The following is a 17,118-nucleotide window of genomic DNA, read 5'->3' on the forward strand; positions in this document are numbered from 1 at the left end:
CTGAAAACAATTTTATCAAATCAGGCATGCAAATATAAAGGTACAAATGTTGGGTCAGTTGTAGATTTGAAGCAGCATTTTGTACACTTGTTGCAAAATATGTATGGATGCATGCAGGCATAATTGAGGTAAGAAGTTTGCTTCCCAAACACATGGCTCTGGGTTCAGACCCATTGCATGGCACCTTGGACAAGTGTCTCCTACTATAGCCTCAGGCCAACCAAAACCTTCGGAGTGGATTTGGTAAATGGAAACTGAAAGAAGCATATATCTGTGTGTGTGTGTGTGTGTGTGTGTGTGTCCACCACCACCACTACTTGACAACTGGTAAGTTTATGTCCCCGTAACTTAGCTGTTTGGCAAAAGAGACTGATAGAATAAGAACCAGGCTTAAAAAATAAGTACTGGGGGGTCAATTTGCTTGACTGGAATTCTTCAAGGTGATGCCCCAACATGGCAGCAGTCTAATGACTGAAACGAAATTAAAAAAAAAACAAACAAACCCCAAATGCAGTCCATCTTAGAATAAATTCTGTCCTTGGACACAGAATATTGAAGGAGAAAAGAGAGTCATCACTATTGAAACTGTTTAATGATAAATCTGTTTGGACCATCTGACATCTAATGCTGCATTTTGCTGTTGGAATGACCGTTGGCCAAATTTCAACTCTTTACACAAGTTTCATACACATGAAACTATTTTGCTTCAGTGTAAACCAGACCTGGTCAACTTGACATTGCAGACCATCTTAATCACAGAAAGCTTTTTTGAGGGCCACTTGTTTACTGACAGAATTGAAAGCATTTTGCTTTCTCATGTTATTATTACAATAATAAATGAATGATCGTTGATTCAACATGAAATATTATTGTTGCAAAAACAGTAGTATCTTTCTTTTTTTATTTTTCATTACAATCTTTAATTTTTGATAAAATTTTTTAAATGTTTGTTTAGATAAACCCATTTCAAGAAAGTATCAAGTGGGCCACAAAATAAAAGTCTGCAGGCCTCAAGTTGGCCAACCCTGGTCTAAATGGAATTTCTTGAAAATAATTTTTAATAAAAACCATCTCAAATTAATGACATTGCTAAGATACATTGCATCTATTTCCCCTCTTTACTGTTGAGCTGTTTAACCCTTTAGCACTCAGATTATTCTTGTCAAACAATGCTTGCTTATTGAAACTAGTTGGATTTAGACATGCATTATCTTATAGCATCAAGATTTCAATGATGTGAACGTACATTTTCAGTATGACAGTATATAGGAGGTGTGACGGCTGAATTGGGCCAGTCTGGGCATAAAACATGTTAAGGGTTAAAATAATGTGACAAAATTTTAAATACTTGCTCCCAGAACATGCAAATGTTTAGTCTGGTGAAGTCTTCTCTGCCAGAATCAAGAAATGGTAGATGTTAGAAAACAGATCTACAGTAATCAATATACACGCAGTATATAGTATAAAAAAAAAAATTTTTTAATCAATCTTCACATCATCAAAACAGAATCTGATGCAAAAATGTAGTCAAACCTATAATTGGTTTTATTTTGATGTTAACCATAACATCAGCTAAAACAATACCATCTCGACAATTAGGATTGCTAAATGGTAATACAAGGTCTGACCAAAAAGTATCGTGACTGGTGCTATAAAAAGAAGACTACGGCATCAATTTGGCATTGAATCAGTTTTGAAGTGACTCCCTTTTGAAGCCACACACTCTATCCAGCATCATTCCCATTTATGGAAGCATTTCTGTAACTTTTTTGAATAGGGAGCAGCTGCCTCATCTCATTCTCTTGGGTTTCCTTGGCATCTTGAAACTTTATTCCTTTCAAGTAGGACTTGAAAAGAGAAAATTCCAAAGGCAACACCAAGCTTTTGGCAAAATCTGATGTAATTTCTCTGGCATGGTCACTGACAGAACCTCTGTGATGTGGTGAGACAACCACACCCTACATACCTTACTGCATATCTATAAACAATGGAAGTGGGCGGGAAGGTTATAACTTGGTGCGCATGTGTGACGGAGTTCAAGGACAATCTGTGCTAGGTGGTTTCACTCTGCGTACTTTAGCTCCGTTACCATAGCAACAATCCAAATACTTTTTTTTTTATCAGATCTTGCAGAATCAGTAAATATCAATAAATAAATAACTCAGCAGAATAATGAATACACAGAGAGATGCCGACATGCATCTGTGTGTGTGTGGTTAAGGAGTTCACTTCACAAGTACATGAGTTCAAGTTCAGTCTCACTGCGTGACATCCCAATATGGCCCCAGGCCAACAAATACCCCAGGAATGAATTTAGTAGACAAAAATTGGAAGCCAGTCGTGTGTTTATCGCCACCATCGCTTGACAAATGGTGTTTGTTTGTTTGTATCCTCATAACCTAGCAGTTCAACATGAGACTGATAAAATACCAAATTTAAAAAATAAGTCCTGGCTTGGGTTTGACTAAAATTCTTCAACGCAGTGCTTCAGCATGGCTATAATCTAACAACTGAAACAAGATGTAGGCATTCAGAAACTAAAAGATACATTAACAAATTAACTAAGATGGTAGCAGAATGGGGAGGGGACTCCCTTGTTGAAACAACAAATTACTTATTTAAATTAATTGTTGAAAAAGACATTTCCAAAACAATACTTCCACTTCTGAAGAAAATGAAGAAGGGGAAAAAGAAAGACCACAAACTCTAAGCTCCAATGTTAAAACCAAAACAATTGAGTTTGGTTAAGATTAACTCTTTAGTGATCCTTTAGCATATCCAGCCCAAACTTTCCGTTTTATGTTCAAACCAGCCACATCCAGCCTCTCACACCTACCCTACAATGTCATTCTAAGAATAAACAATCTCCTCATTGAAATCCTGAAGCTACAAGATAATAAAAGATTAATTCAAAACAATGTGAATAAATTACCATTAGATTTGACAGGGTAATCTGAATGCTGAAGGGTTAATACAAGTAATGGATCTCCAAATTGACCTGTAATACACTTTGAATAAATTTAAATTTAACAACACTTTTAGTAAATTACTATTTTTAAATCTCACAGCGAGAGATATTTAGCAACAGTACTTTGGAGTAAAGATTGTTTGCCAACATAACATGGCAGTCCTGGTGAGATTTACAAATAGTAATTTTCTAATTTATAGATCAGCGACTAGTTGTCACTTTGGAAACTACATATTTCTAACGGGAACTTGGCAGCGCCACCTCTAGCTGAACAATTATTCTGTGCTGATGAAGGGAAATATCCCAGAAATTGCAATACACAGATAGTGTTTTGAGCTGAGTTGGGGTGCTAGATTCCCTTGTTCGAAAATATGACACAGATCATGTCATATAGTCAGCTGGAGACGATGTCTCCTGGGACTAAATTACAGCAATATTCGTCCTAAACCAGGACTGCTATGTTATGTTGGCAAATAATCTTTACTCCAACACTTTTAGTGTTTACTGAATTAATGAATTATTTCAAAGCAAGTTATAATTGATGTCTGTGTTTTCATAATTCTGAAAATTACAAGAAATTCTCCCTCTCAAATATTACCCCTCACCCCCATTTAGTCGAGGTCTCCCCTCCCCTACCACAACACTTCTTGTTCTTTTGTCTTACATGCTACTTAGTAACATCACTAGTGGTGGTGGTACCAAAAAACAAAGCATCCAGTACACTCTGTAAAAGGTTTGGCTTTGGAAGGGAATCTAGCTGTAGAAACCAAGCTGAAAGTGGACAGTAGAGCTCCACACAGCTCTGTAGCTCTCCAGATCTTGTCAATCCATCCAACCCATGCCAGCATGGAAAGTGGACGCGAAGTGATAAAATCTGGAAACCAAGGAAAATTAGTGATAGTCTTCTATTGGTAAGGATTAGTGAACGGAAGTGTCCGACAAATTCAATAACTAGGAGGAATTCTCACCGAGTTCAAATTCCAAGGTTGACTTTGCCTTTCATCTTTTTGGGGTTGATAAAACAAGTACCAGTTGTGTACTGGGGTTGATGTAATTGACTTATCCTCTCCCAAAAATTGCTGGCATTGTGCCAAAATTTGAAATCAGTAACTATGAGGAAGATAGAATCTATAATGATTTGAGGGCAAAGAACACTCAAATTACATGTTAACATCTTAAAAACAAGGAGGGAACACCTTGGATAATGTGTTCTCAAATAATCCGTCTGCATAAAAGATGGGTTAGTAACAACAGAAACGTTGATTAGTCTTCTCAAACATGGCTGACCTTGAGCTATAAACAACAAGGAGAAGGACTATACAATTACTAAATATAATCATTAATAAATAATTTACTGACTCTCAGAATATCGGTTCCATTGCTGATTACAGACATTTGAACCCAGTACCTTTCCAAGTTAACTTACATGCAACTATAACAGGAGACCTGAGTATTTTCACTCAGTTCTTATACAAAGTGTTGACACTCAAGTCAACATGAGCCCCCTGGACATTACAGTCTTGAGTACTAGGACACAAAGGAATGGCATAACCCAGTCTCTATAGTGTACAAGTAAACAAGATCGCAACATGTCCTCTGAATGAGATGCCAGTCTGTCACAGGGTTACTGATTTACAACCGAGTGGACTTAAAATGAAATTAAGTGTTTTGCTCAAGAACACAACACACCACCTAGTCTGGAATGGTGTTGCAAACATGAATGCAACACCCTCCCTCTATACCATATTATACATCAATACAGGGAATGTTCTATCACCAATCTGACAAGTATAAAGAAGGCTGCTTTGAGGAGATGATCTCATAAGACCCAACATGTCTTGTGTAACTGGCTGTACTTACCAAGATTAAATTAGGTTGAATTAATATTAATCACAGCACTAATGTTTTCTTCTCATTGTTATAAGCATTACTAATTAAAATTCCCCTCCCTACCCCATGACTACATTAAATCTAATGACACTAACTTGGCTAAACTACTATTAAGTGGGAGAGGTGAATAATAATTCAATTAGCTTTATTGAAATCAGTAGACTAATGAATTTACTTTCTCTAGCATTCATGTGGTTCCACCTATGAAGAAACTAGTAGCCAATATTAAAATCTCTCAGAAATAACACCTCTGCTTACGACATGTGGTTCCTAGCATTGGAACATAATACACCGACAGACCAAACATTCTGAGAAACACCCAAGATTTATCAGATTAGATAAAAATACTTTCTCATTATATCTTTGTTTCACTACAGCCAATAACTGGTTCATCATCATTGTTTAATATCCACTCTTTAATGCTTGCATGGGGCAGAGGAAATTCTTCAAGGCAGATTTTTTTTTTCTTCTACAGCCTGATGCTCTTCTTGTCACCAACCCAAACCTGTTTCCAAAAAAGGCAATATCTCCCCATGGCCTGACATGCTTTTAATGGCTGACTGGAATTGGAATCACTGGCTTTATGAGAGTGATGCTTGTTTACTATCACTCTTAAACAGCTAATGTTTCCGATTCCATTTTCTGATTCAGATGATACCAAGACAAGGGTACTTCCAAACACACTCACACAGGCTTTTTTACAGTTTCCATCTACCAAATTCACTCACATCTTCAGTTGGCCTGGAGCTATAGTAGAAGACATATGCCCAAGGTGCTATGGATTTGGACTGAACTTCAGACCACATGAATGGGAAACAAGCTTTTTTACCACACAGCCAACCAGGCCTATGACTCACTACATTTATGATAACAAAAAAGTGTTTGACAAGCTTGGATAGATTGCTTCTTTTTCTTCTTCTTACAGTGATTTATTTGCAATTTCTTATCAATAATCACCATACATACACACACTACAAAATTTCAATCAGGTCAACTCCAGGCTTTGTGCAAAGTGTCACACAGTAAACCTAGAACCATAAGGTTTGTAGAGCAAACTTCTAAACCCATGGCCATGCCTCCTGTGACTCCCATCACACACACACACACACAAAATAAAGATATATCTCCCAGTTACTAGTATTACAGACAGAGTGAATGACAAAGCCTTATCCTTGAAGTCTAAGTAACTAGATTACAACAAATTGAGTTTAGAAATGTTTTAAACCAATCACACCGGGGCCTCTGTGTCTGACTTTACCCTCTACTTGGGCTCCTGAGCAACAAAAAAGTAAATAGGCGCATATGCAACTCAAGGCAAACTAATGGAGAGAATCACACAAAAAAAAAAAAAAAAATTCAAGAGAATGACAATAATGGGTCTCTCTCTCTCAACTGCTGTATTTGTTCACCCTATTTGCTACTTTCCTCATCTCTTTCATCAGTTTGTCTGCATAAGGGTAAACTCTTCATCCGAAGAATAAATATCATCACTAATTTCCTCAACTGCGAAGAGTTGAGGCCTGACTTGTTTACCAGACAAAGTGCTGGGTTTGTTACATGCTCACTTCATTGCAAAAAACAACAAAAAAAAAATTGATTAAAAACAAAAGTAAACAACAGCTATGGGGAGACAGCATTAACAAGGAGTCATAAACACAGCTGACTGCAAAGCTTGAGGCTATTCTCACGACATCAGAAACATGGCATGATAAGGTTAAGGTAGAGAATTAAGAACCGAGTAAATTCTACAATTTTTAGTATTTCACTCCATGTCTTTATAATTCAGAACAATGTCCTTGCGATTTCCATAGCATCATGTATAGGAGACGTTTTACACAACAACGAATGTCAGTGCATTGTAAGTAAGTTTTCTGCTAAGAAAAACTGAACTCAACAAGTCAGTGAATCATTTAATCCCACTTAGGTATTTAGAGTGAGTGAGGTTGATGCGCAAGGCTGTTGAGAATCTAAGTGGTCATAGACAATTCAAGACTAAATATAAGACATACAATGTAATTGTCTTTGCATTATGTACAAAGCATATATACTGCACTTCATGGCATAAAATACACTCCAATTTCAACAGGATATATTCAGCAAAAAGTGAACATCGGAGACAAAATCAGGTTATGAACCTGGGATAACAAATTGGGTCTTTTTTGGTGGGAGGGGAACATCTAATATGCCATCAAATACAGTATATGCTTATGTAGAAAGTATGCAAAGATAAATACAAAGACTTATATAAAAAGAGAGGAATTAAGAAAACTAAAATATTTGTCAAAAGATAAAAAAATATTGAGTGGTATTTTTAAAACTTCTATGGAAAAACAAATTTTGTGAGTAAAAAATGTTTTTACCAATTGATAAACAATTAACTACGTCCCATGTATGTGTGATCCACTCTTAATCTGTTAGAGACAGCAAAGAATTAAAATTACCTCCACTAGGCAGTTTTCCACATCCCACACAGAAATCACATTCAGATGATTTACACATCTTTATTAAACACCTGCATTCCATACTGCCAGAAGTTGGACAGTTTGACAGGATCCAATGTGTCAGAGGAGTGTACTGAGTTCCAATATCTGCTTTGACATGATCTCTGTGGCTGGATGCCCTTCCTAATCCCAACCACCTCACAGAAGGTACTGAGTGCATCTTTTATTAATTGCATGGTACATCGTGCATATACCAAGTCGTCATCCTTTCTCTCTCTGCAAGTACTTGAACCCCAATCAATACAAACCACTACCCTAATCAAGAATAATAAGAACTGGTCTATCACTTTCAAAAGAGACGAAGACATCTTTCTTATCTTGAATCTCTCACTCTTTCCTGAGACTGAGTATAGGCTCAATCTTGCTTTCAAAATATGCTTCAATAACATATTCATCTAACCCATGCAAGCATGGAAAAATGAACATAAAAACAAAAGAAAAAAGAAATGAACGAAGTATTAATTTTGAAGTCAGCCAAGATTTTCCTTTCCCCAACACCAAATAAATATCGCGGGATGTTAATTTCATTTTTCAGGCTTGCTTTACACTAAGATCCTTTGGCTGTGTAGATAACAAATTTGCTTCCCAACCATATGGTTTGGGGTTCAGTCCCAACTGTGTGGTATCTTGGACAAGTGTCTTCTATTATAGCCCAGGCCAACCAAAGCCTTGTGAATGGATTTGGTAGACAGAAAGTGAGAAAAGTCTATCGCATGCATGCGTCTCCTTGATTGAGTCACAGTCATATAAGCATATGGGTAGTTTATCCTGTTCATGCTATATTATTAGTGTTATCCTGTGTTTGAGAATAAAATTATTTCCTTATCAGCATAATTTAAGCTTCATGTTGAATTTAAAAGGTTGTTGAAGATGGTAAGCTGGCAGAATCGTTATCACACCAGGCAAAATGCTTAGCAGAGTTCATCCATCTTGATGTTCTGAGTTCAAATTCTGCCGAAGTTGACTTTGCCTTTCATCTTTTTTTTTTGGGGGGGGGGGGGGGGGGGAATAGAATAAGTCAATTAAATCAACCCCAGTGCTCAGCTGGTACTTATGTCCTCCCCTGAAATTGGTGGCCTTGGGCTAAAATTTGAAACCAATATTTAATTTAAAGATCATTTCAGATATGTAACAAGCCATCCTACATGGATTTTAATCCTGCCTACAAAAGCCGGACATCTTCATAATTACATATATTAATATGGCTTGTTTTCCACTTACATTGGGAAGGAAATGCAAACACAGAGATTATCTTTCATGGCTGTTCAGCCTGAACACAGAGAAACTGTTGTTCAGTTTATATTGAAACAGAGATTATTGTGAACACAACACTTCCTAAAGTATAAATATATTCCTATCGTCTGTCCCCACGCCTCCTCTCCACAATGGAATTTTTGTTGGAGACATGACTGAACTGCTGGTAAAAATTAGATTCACTAAATTGTAACTTCTCTTTTAAAAGGGAGGCAGAAAAGCTCCAAAACCCTAATACAAATAGAGATAAGATTATTCTACAGTTTGAGACACAATTCTTTCATAACTGAAACTATGAAAGCTTTGCGTACCATCTGTCTATCTTCTGGGACCTAGATAACAAACACTAAAATATCAGCAGTTCTAACAGAAGATTAAATTTCATTCTAGATCACATTACTGCAACACCATCTTCAAATACTGTTAAAAATGGTTAACTATTATTAAAAAGCACAAGAAAATTCAAAGTTCATAAACTGGCAATATTGGAAACTAAGGTCTATATTCTTTAACCTTTCAAAATGTTAGAGATTCTTTGAAAACAAACATCATTTATTAATTCTAGTTAATAGATCTTTCCACAGATTATATATACATACACATAACAGCAAAATTTTTAAAATTTACAAACTCATTCACCACCTCACCCATTCCCATCTCTCATTTTCCTCTACTATCACATAATCTCTATCCATCCTTACTCCCAGTTCATCTATCCACATACTTTGAGTGACCACACTCTATCACCACTTTTTTTTTAAAAATCACTTTCCAGCTCCATTCTGATCAATTCCCACCCTGTCTTCTAGTTGCTATGTAGTCTAAGACAAGAGACCCATTCTTCCTTGGTCCTTTCTTTTACTTTAAGCACTAATCTCCTAGTATAAAGCCACCACATGCGATTCAGTCTTGCAAGCCCCTAACACACATAAAAAGAAAAGAAAAAAAAAAACACCCAGCACATGCTGTTGAGGGTTTGACAGGAAAAGCTTCAAGCTGTAGAAACTGTTCCAAAGTTGGCAGTGGAGTATAATGCAGCCCTTAGACTCATTGGATCATGTCAAAGCATCCAACCCATGACAGCATGGAACATGGAAGCAAAAGATGAGGAGACTAATGTAAAAGAAGTCCAAAGGAAATATTGGAATTTCATCTCCTTGACAATCAGTTGTCACATAATTACATTTGATTAGTCAAGGTTTCATTATTGAAGAGCTGAAATTTTTAAAAATTAAAAAAAATCTAAAAGATCATTCCATGTAAAATCTATGCCTTTTCATTGACCATCTCGAATATTATAATTTTTTTATTTGTTGGTTTTAGAGAATGAGGCAGTGTCCCTGGTCTTCACAGGCCCTCTCAGACCAGTGGGATTTATGCCATTCATGTTCCCCTTGAACTTGTGTAAGGCAATATCAGCCAGAAAGATATAAGCAGGGAAGGGGTAGTATAGGGGGAGTAATGGTAGATATGCCTTGAGATGAGTAGGAGATGAGAGGGAAGAGAAAATGTTGGAGAGGTGAGAGGACCAGAATAGGCTAGAGATATCCCTAGTTACACTGGGAGCATGGTGCAGTGAAGAGAAATCCAGTGCGTTCCTTAGTCACATGACAGTGAAAAGACCGGAGAGTTGTAGCAAGGTACGGGGCAGTAGAAGGGAACACATGACAAGGGTACTCAACACTGAGACATATGTAAGTTTAAAAGGAGAGAGAGAGAGAGAGAGAAAGAGAGAGCAATGTTTGAATATAACACAAGTGAAGAAAAAGAGTGATGAGAGAGGAAGAACCATGATGGATGGGAGAAAAAGAGAAACAGGGAGTTAAGGGGGAAACCAGCACATTGTTCTATGCACATCTGCACCTTTTAGCAATCAGTCCACAATATATGCACATCCTTGCTAATGTATTTGTTTTAATCTGGAATCTTTGAGACGAGTAGCAAGAGACCTGGCCTAAATGCTTGCAACAGAGAATGGACTCTGTTAAAAGAAAATTAGGACCAGGGGGTGGCATTAAAGCTGAACAATCAAGAACACAAAGGGTCAACACTGACTGGTTTCTATATTTCAAGGGTTTGGTCAACCCCAAGCTACACTAGATGACACTTCTCCAAAGTGATGCAGTGAGAACTGAACCACACACCCATACCTGGGTCCTATACTTAATGATCAAGGGTCACTAGCTTCATTCGTGGTGAGAGAAATGTGTGGGGTGAGACTGTTTGATAAGAGGAGGACTGAGGACTTGATGGGAATGCTGGAATGGCTGGCAAGGGCAAATGGAGTGCAGTGGTATGGGCATGTGTTGAGGAGGGTGAGGAGCATGTGTTGAGGAGGGTGAGGAGCATGTTCTGAAGAGGGTGCTTGTGTTTGTGATGAACTGTGAAAGCGAGGTAGACCGAGGAAAAAATGGAGGGGACAGGTGGGGGAGGAGATAGGGAGGGTTGGCTTGAGAAAGGAGGATGCCCAAAACCTGGCGAGATGATGCAAAGGCAGTTGCTATAGCACTGAGGTAGATTCAGCCACCCCTGTTAATGGGGGCAAAATCTGGATTTCAAACACTGGATGATATTACTTTGATGAGAAAGTCTGAAATATGGAAAATATCTCTAGAGGGTACACATCCTGACACTTCATCACTCCCATCTTTATCTCTTTCCAACTGAGACAACCATGGATCTCCTCTATAGTAAAACATCTATTCCTGTCCCTACTGCAACCTCCATCTCAAATACAGTTGATGGGTTAATTGTCATCGTTTAATGTCACTGTTTCCATGCTGGCATGGGTTGGACAGCTTGACCGGAGCTGGCAAGCTGGGGGACTGCCCCAGGTTCCAGTTGTCTGGTTTAGCATGGTTTCTACAAGTTGATGTCCTTCTTGGTGCCAACAATTTACAGTGCACTGGGTGCTTTTTACACAGCACCAGCATCTGAGGGGGTCACCAAGCCTCAAGATAAGAATGACTGAGCTGAGAGAGGGAGAGGAACTGATGGAGGTGGCTGTGTGCTAGGCTAGAAGCTAGAGTATGATCCTGGGACAAGAATAGCTGTCTTATTACAGGGGAGATACTTGGCAATCTAGGACAAGGAAGGGGAGGGAGATGGAAGAGAGACAAGACAGAAAATTGGGGGGGGGGGGCGGTAGAATTAGTAGTACAAATGGGACAGAGATGTCAGGAGAGACAACAATAGCATGTCTATTACTCAATAGCAGATGCAAAGGAATGGCAACTGCTGCACACTGAGTCAACTATTTCACTCTCAAAGTATTCAGAAAAGAGTGGAGAGCAGTATTTACACTATGTGCCAAAGTGTGCAATATGATATTCTGCAAGAAAGAGACACAGTATCACTGGAATAATAGATTTAGGGGGTCATGTCTAATCACTTGGCTGGCTATCTGCTGGTTAGATCTGACCTTAGGTTACAACAATGCATTATGTACTTTTATTTAACATCAACATATTTGTATGTGTATATAATTAGAATATCTTATAATCTAAAAGTCTGTATTTTCTACAAATAGATCTGGTTGGTGTTTCAAGAGGGGTTATTGAGATCCTATATTTGCTTTTCTGAGGGATAGACAAATACATTGAAGCTTTTGTTTTACAATCAGATGCCCAATCAGTTACTGTTATATGATTTTTAGATTAGGGGTCTCATACCCCAAGGTGCAAGATCAGTAGATGATTTGTTGAAAGGAGAAATGAAGACACTGCCATTCGTTACTCAGCAACATTTGAGGAGGCACAAATCTAAATAAACACATGCATGTGATGGGTTTCTTTCAGTTTCCGTTAACCTATTCCACACAAGTTTTTGGTCAGCCTCAACTATAGAAGATATTTTCCCTAGGTGCCACACAGTGAGACTGAACTTGAAATCTTGTGGCTGCAAAGTGAACTACTTAAGTAGCCATACCTAAGCAGAAGAGTTAATGTAGAACGTTGGTTGTTTGATAAAATGCTTACAATCTATTCTCTAATCTTTCTTCCAATATTTTACCATTTCTGAAGGTCATGCACGATATATCTCAAACAAACTTGAAGGTGTAGACTTGGTTATGTAATTGAGAAGCTTTCTTAACTCTGTAGTCATTGGGTCAGTCCCAATGTGTGGAACCTTACAAGTGCCTTCTACTATAGTCACAGGCTGACCAAAAACTTGTGAGTGCATTTGATAGGCAGAAACTGAAAGAAGCCTGTCATATATATTTGTGTTTGTGTGGACATCACATGATGGTAATGAGTGAGCATCACTGTCAAATAAACATTCGTTTTCAGCCTTCAGCAGAAAACACGTCTGGTCGTGAGAAATATGGCCTTATTTGGAAACAAGTGATTGTTGGTGACAGGAAGGGCATCCAGCTATAGAAAATCTGCCTCAACAAATTCTAACACGCATGGAAAAGTGGATGTTAAATGAATTGGAACAACCTAAATTCAGTTATCAGAAATATGTTTGATGACAGTAGATAACAAGTCCTAAATAGTCTCTAAACTAGAGACTATCCAGGACCAAGCAACATAAATATCTTAATACTTCATATGTTATATGCCTAAATTTTAAAATGAATTCCAAGCATCATCATAATTTTAATGTTCACTTCTCCATTTTCACATAGGTCAGACTGAATTCACGGAAGTAGATTTTTTGACAGCTGGATGCCCTTCCTGTCACCAACCCCGGCTTGCTTCCAAGTTATACTTCCTATGACCAGACATGTAAGCTTGGAAACGAAGGACATCGTTTGTATGACTGGCACCCATGCTAACCTTCCTTCATTGGACACTAAACTCTGCTTGCGAAGACCTGTTGGGGTAAGTGAAATCAAAATCGTAATTGAACCAAATTCGATGACTGGCACCTGTGCCAGTGGAGCGCTAACAACACCATCCGAGTGTCATCATTGCCAGAGCAGCTGTCTGGCTTCTATGCCAGTGGCACGTAAATAGCACCATTCGAGCATGATCGTTACCAGTGTCACCTTACTGGCACGTGAAAAAACATTCGAGCGAAGTCATTGCCAGTGCAGCTGGACTGGCTCCTGTGCAGGTGGCACAAAAAACACCATTTGAACGTGGCTGTTGCCAGTACCGCCTGACTGGCCCTTGTGCAGGTGGAATGTGAAAAGCACCCACTACACTCTCGGAGTGGTTGGTGTTAGGAAGGGCATCCAGCTGTAGAAACTCTGTCAGATCAGATTGGAGCCTGGTGCAGCCATCTGGTTCACCAGTCCTCAGTCAAATCGTCCAACCCATGCTAGCATGGAAAGCGGACGTTAAACGATGATGATGATAATGATGATGATGCAATGTCAAGATAGAGATGAATGCATATTATCCCAGCTGAAACAAGCCATTCAGAATGTGGTGTCAAAGAAATAGATGAAGTCCAAAAGTAACACCATTTTGAATTACATGGTATTTGTTAAAGAGATAGACAAGTGCCTTTATCATTTTCATACAATTTCAGTTAAGAGAATTGGGGGTAATTGAAAGAGAGATAAGCTGTGAAGGAAATGGGAAACGTTGAGCAAGGAGGGCACAAGATACAATAAAAGTGATAACTGAAGAACTTGGAGCCATCGCATCTGAGATTGAAGAAATAAAGGAAGAATATAGTTTGACAGAAAGTTATAAAGAAAATGTTTGTATATATATCAAACAGCTGGGGCATAGATGCATGGGTAGTTGTTGATCAGACCTATGATTAAAAGGCAGTCCAGCCATGACCATTCCATCTTTGTCCTAAGTCCAAAAATCTAGAATCAGATTACCCAACATTTTTTTTAATAAGACATTAGGGTGTGCTATGAGGGAGAGTCAGCTGTTATTGCCAGCATAGGCTCCCTTGCTAGCCTATGTGTGCACAGTGGGTGTGCCCAACAAATGAGGAAGTAATAGTGTAGGCCATTTTCACATTTTTTACTCCACTACAAAAATAAGGAATGTGGGGTGTCTCTGAGAAAATGTCAGAGATTATGAAGCAATTTTCTAAGTAGTCAGACAGTTTTAGTTGCCTATTGTTCTAGTGCAGAGGCAGGATGCAGATCTTGAATTTGTATTATTTTTATACTTACGAAAGAGTAACCAAATTTCCCTCAAATAACACCCAACTGTTTAAAAAATAAAAAGGGAGGGGTGGAGGTTATTAAATAATGTAGTCTCAGGCACTCCTTAAAAAGGTGGGGCATAGTCACAATTGAATTGCTTTTGGTTGACAGGTTTGGTCACCAGAGTTAGGGTAACACAAGATTGTCTTTGTTATTGCATGCATAAACAGTATAGGCTTTCGATGCCTCGTCAGAAATACAAATATGGAGATCACAATAACTCTCAGTTTAAAAAGATCATTTGAGAAAACAACAGACAACACCTTTTCGACATTGTCTTCTCTTTAAGTAATGCTATACGGTCAACACTGGCCAAATCCATTAACATCATTAACGTATCTATGGAAACGTCAATCGTACCATTAATATTTAACACTGCGTCTAGTAAGATCTGCAATCATTTTGGAAATCTGTCTTTCATAAAACTGCCCCGAACATGGTTCAGTAGCCCTATTTCTGAGCATTGGATAATAAAACACACTAACAGACAGTGTAGACTTCCTTATCTGAAAGTATCTTATGTACATACAGATTATTTCTAGCTGAGATCAATTTAAAGGATAACAGAGAAACCCTGGATGTATCTGGTTTCATCAATAAACCCAATTTATTGGACTAATACTATATTAAAAAACACAAAAAGAAAGGCAATGAAAAGATAAATTTGAAAGCAAAACAATTTAAGTGATTTCTCATCATCATTTAAGCCTTTCACATTCAATTGCATCTAAAGTAATGCTTATTCACATTGTTTTATTATCTCGTAGTTTTGAGATTTTGATGAAGTAATGGTTAATTTTTAGAATGATATTATAGGGTTGGTGAGAGGGGCCAGATTTAGCTATTTGAGTATAAAACAGGTAGAACATTTTGGCAGGATATGGCCGGTTTGAATGCTAAAGGGTTAATGTTCACTTCTTTTCTATGCTTGCCGGGGCCAAATGGCAGTATTGGGGCAGATTTTCTTTGGCCAGATGCTCTTCCTGTTGCCAACCCATACTTGTTTCTAAAGAAGGTAATACTTCCCCAGACATGGTTTTGCAGAATATTGGAAATCATACAATCTGTACGACAGTGACATTAACTATCATGCAAAATTACACACACAGGCTTCTTTCTACCAAAGTTACCCCAACTATAAAAGAAATAATTTTTACAGCTAAGAAAATACCCAACATGTTCGTGTATATAATTCAGTCAGTAAAATACTAAAATATCTTCATTCCAACCTGTCTATAAAGACATTTAGTTCATACGACTAACATGGAGTTAAACTCACAGTAAGTTGATGAGATTGAGTGTATTCCCTTACCAGCCAGATGACATTTAATACAACTGGTCAAACAGCAGATAATTTCACTACTGAAGGTCAACTGATTTCTCTTTTACAATAATTAAACATTATGACAGGTTTTTAATTTCTCTCACAACAAGCCCAAAATGGTTTACCTCTATTTTCTTTAGGAAGTAATTTTCTTCCATAAAAAACAAACAAACAAGTTTTTTTCTATCTAATTATTCACAACAAATATTAAAATACATGTTTATTACACAGAAACTATATTCCTAACAAAGGTGGCTAGGCTTCATCTAGTGGAATTTCAAGTTCTTTTGGGTTTTTTTTTTTATTGTTGCTAACACACTTCGAAATCCATGATTAAAATCCATGATCTTTAACTTAATTCCAGTATGTTGCACCCAATGGCTTTTTTCCTCTCTCCTCCATCAAATGAGCAAATTATTATTTCGACCAAAAGCTAATATACTGCCATTAAAAGTGCTCATTCATACTCACAAATAATTGACAAGAATCAAATACATCAAGACATTTCTCAATACAAATATTTCAAAATTTGATTACTTGAACCAACTCTGCATCTAGCCCATGTTCTGTCAATAATTAACGTTTCTAAGATTGTCTTATCATATACAATCATTCTAATTAGAGGTCCATACAACATAATGACATGATCATTAATCTACAAAAAATGTAATTTAACCATTATGCTTTACAAACCATTTTTATTCCTGTGGTAAAGCACTATGCCCAACCTTTACTTTTTATATCATTGAACTATTGTTTGTTTTATATAAAAATAATCATAAATTATATATATACACACACAAAGACACATAGAAAGAGAGAAGTTTATATTTAATATAATTTCACATATGTATGAATGAAAAATTTAAACCATTGCAGTATGGCATGGAATAAAAAACTGAAAAATAATTAGTTACGCTTGACATCAAACATAGTAATAACAAAATATTTTGATTAGTTAAAGTTAATTGAATTATAAATTGAGAACTTTGACAACTGGAAATCAAAACCGTTCCATGCTAAATATCACATTTGACTTAGAATGGGAAAATTTGGACAA

At 37.3% G+C, this 17,118-nt stretch overlaps 1 protein-coding gene across 1 annotated transcript in view; it reads right to left on the reverse strand.

Moving 5' to 3' along the window:
* Positions 1-17,118, reverse strand: part of LOC106877363 (cytoplasmic dynein 1 light intermediate chain 2) — a 78,197-nt gene that overhangs the window by 58,752 nt on the left and 2,327 nt on the right. The window lies entirely within an intron of this gene.

This window comes from Octopus bimaculoides, chromosome 3 (assembly GCF_046866305.1).
Source record: "Octopus bimaculoides isolate indiv1 chromosome 3, ASM4686630v1, whole genome shotgun sequence".
NCBI lineage: Eukaryota > Metazoa > Mollusca > Cephalopoda > Octopoda > Octopodidae > Octopus > Octopus bimaculoides.